Source organism: Petaurus breviceps, unplaced genomic scaffold, assembly GCF_028583685.1.
Source record: "Petaurus breviceps papuanus isolate PSGF00001 unplaced genomic scaffold, PetGlider_PUasm1.0 38, whole genome shotgun sequence".
NCBI lineage: Eukaryota > Metazoa > Chordata > Mammalia > Diprotodontia > Petauridae > Petaurus > Petaurus breviceps.
Window position 1 is genome coordinate 96411307 of NW_027186304.1, and position 3758 is coordinate 96415064.

The window sequence follows — 3758 nt, forward strand, 5'->3', positions numbered from 1 at the left end:
CAGTCTATCACCAAGACTTTGGAGTCTTTTAGAAATTTCTTCTTTGACAAAATCTACAAGAACTCTGAGTTGTTCTGAAGTTTTCCCTTTTCCTTTATGTAATTATTCTTAGTTTGCAAAATTTTCTGGACACTAGTGGTCAACATATATGGGTAAATCAATAAGCATCTTCTAGTTAGTTATTTAATATGGGAATATTCTGTTTTCTGATCATGATTACTTAATTATGATTTTTTTCTTTCTTTCTTTTTTTTTTTTTTACCAAAGTCAAGCATAAAAATATCTTAACCTGTTTTGGTACATTTGGTAGGAATGCTAATGCACAACATCATAATTGTGATTTTTAGATTCTATGTTGGTTCAGTAACACCAATTATAGAAATTTCAGTGAAATTGAGATAATGGCAGGTATTATATGCAGTACATTTACAGACTTTACATCTCTCTGATTTCAAAATTGGTGCTAAATGAAGTGTTGGGAAATATAGATAAAACAAGAAATACCAATTGTGTAGCTGAATCTATTTACTATTTTATTTCATGAGATTCAGGTTTTTTTTTAATGAAAGAGCAAGATAAATTAATAAACATTTATAGAACATTTTTTTAAAAGGACAGAGAATGCTCTAATTCATAAGATAATTAGTGCAAATTGCTCATCTCTTAAGGTGAAAATACTTATGTTTTCCTGACTAAATTATCCAAAACTTTAAAGTTCATACATGACTTGGATTGCAATGTAGGAGGCTACAGTTGTAACCATTTAATGGTTTCTAATGGCCCCCAAAGTTTTGAGGTTATTTAAAAAGATTTAAAAGAGGGCATTAGGGTGTCTAGGGTGTGGAGGAAACAGATTGAGGTTACTCTAGGTAATTTCCAATTAAATAACTCTCTCCTCTTGGCATTCAAGTTCACATACAATTACTATTAGAAACTTGACAGAATAGTTTAATCCTAAAAATGTGCAGTTGGCCCTACTAAGTACAACAGCTGCATCCATACAATTAGGCTTTGCTTAGGATCAAGTAAGGTAAACTGTATAAAAGACCCCTGTATCAAGTTCCTAGTACTTCCTCAGCCTTGATGAAACATCATCTTAGGTAAGTAACTCTGTTGGGGTCCAAGATGCATGTATCTCTGTGGGGCTAACGGCCTGGGAGGTTGCATATCAACCAGACTCTGAGAAGCTGCTATGAATACCTCTATACAAAAAGAATCCTTGATTTAATTACGTATCTTTGTTTGAATAAACTGTAGCTCTAGAAAGAAAAAGTGCCAAGTCTAATTCATTATTTTGTATTCTAAAAAGAGCACAGCACATATGCTGATGGATGAAAAGATAGTATTATATAACAAAGACATCTATCCCAAGATTTCATGAACACGTCAGTGGTTTAGTTGCAGTCCATAGGGACACTATGCTGCTATCTCTATCACTAGAGACATTGTTTTCATTTCTAAACTCAGTGTTCTAGGCAAGAAAGAGTAGAGGATCTATCCTTTGGGTGGGAACTTAATTCCCATACTAGTCTGGGTGGAAGTAATTCATGTAGAGAACGAATGGAGAGCAATTTAGCTCTTTCCATGCAGTCTTTTTACCTTGAGCCTTGGAATAATTCAAGTAATTCAAGGCAATATGGTTCTTTGTCATAGAGTTCCTTGTGTGACTTGGGGTACATCCTTTAACCACTCTGGGTTTCAGTTTCTTCAGTCATAAAATGGAACCAATCTATGTGGCCTCTCAGTCCCTTCCAACCTGAACATTCCATAAGTGGGGCCACTTCAGACCTGGGCAGTCAATAAAGTCTAGTACTCTGCAAAAGAGGCAAATAAAAAGAGTCATTTTTTGGATAAGTTTATAATGAAGAAAGCTGAGGGAAGCAATCAGATACTTAGAATATGAGTGTCTCTTGATCAGAAGCAATATTTCCCTTCACCCTGCTCCCATCTTCAGTTCTCATCCCACATCTTCCCTTCACTTTTGAAGTAAAAGATTTTGCTGGAATTGAAGTCAGACAACCTTGTTAAAATGAAAACTTTGCCATTTTACCTGTGACATTGGGCAAGTTACATAGTCTCTCTGGGCCTCAGTTTCTTCATTTATAAAAAGTTTTTGAAAGATTTAGAGTTGTAATATCCTCTCCAACTCATTCTGTAGTAGTCTAGACTCTGCTTCTATTTCCTCACCATTCACTCATTCCTCAATCTCCTGTAACTTGACTTCCATTCCTATCACTACTAAACTGCTGTGCTCAAGGTTACTAATAACTTTAATGCCCAAATCTGATGGGTTCACCTAAACTCCTCTTCTCCTTGACATTTTGTCACGATTCCATATGTTGCCACCATTATATATATAATATATATAATATACATATATACACACACACATACATACATGTTTATTCCCTTCATTTTCTTCCCTTCTAATACATGAGTCTTTCCCTTGTAGTACTTCCTGGCTCTTCTAGGTTCCCTGTTTCTGATGTTGAACAACATGTGCCAGATATTATGCTAAGCCCTGCTTTTGTGTCATATAAGAATCAGGTCATGAACAGAGGATAACTACCTACAAGGAATTTGAATGACTCTTACATGGAAGAATTTGACTTTTTTTCTTGGTCCCATAAACCAGTGTGAAGATTGCAGTTATGGTTTATCTTGTTATAAGGAAAAGCTTTCTAGCAATTAGGGTTATCCAAATATAGAATGTGGGCAGTAAAACAGTATAGTGGATAAAGCTCCAGGCCTGAAGTCAGGAAGGCTAATCTTCATGAGTTCAAATCTGGACTCCAATATTTAATGGCTGTATGACCCTGGGCAAGTCACTTAACCCTATTTTCTTAACCATTCCTTAGCATCTGTGACATTGCTTCACTATCTCTCCAACTTATCTGTCCTAATCTTCTTCAACATTTCCTATTCTGTTAGTGTGTGTTGTCTTTTCTCTCTTTCCTCTCTGTGCTGTGGTACCCTTAACCACTCTCATTGCTTAAAGTATGATTTTATGAACATTTCCCAATCTTTATCCTTTGCACTAACCTCTGCTCTGGTGTCCAATTCCAAATTTCCAAATGCCTGATGGACACTTTTACCTGTATGTCCTGTTCATTCCTCAAACTCAACATTGCCACGCATTCTACTTGGGATTATAGGTTTAAAGCTAGAAGGGTCCTTAGAGTCTATCTAGTTCAACCCCTTCATTTTATAGATAAGTAAACTAAGGCATAAAGAGGTTCAGTGGCTTGTTCAAGGTCATACAGACAGTAATTAGTAGAGTTGGGGTTTGAATTTAGGCCCTCTGATTTCTAAGATGCAGCTAAGTGGCACAGATAGATCACTGAACTTGGAGTCAGGAAGACCTGAATTCAAATCTAGGCCTCAAACACTTACTAGCTGTGTGACCCTGGGCAAGTCACTTGACATCTGTTTGCCTCAGTTTCCTCAGCTATAAAATGGGGATAATAATAGCACCTACTGCAAAGGGTTGTTGTAAGGAATAATTAAATGAGATAATATTTGTAAAGTGCTTAGCATAGTACCTGCCACATAGAAGGCACTATATAAATGTTTATTCCCTTCATTTTCTTCCCTTCTAATACATGAGTCTTTCCCTTGTAGTACTTCCTGGCTCTTCTAGGTTCCCTGTTTCTGATGTTGACACCACTATCTTCCCAGTCATTCAGGCTTAAAAGAACAAAGTCATCATTATTCTCTCTCTCTCTCTCTCTCTCTCTCTCTCTCTCTCTCTCTCTCTC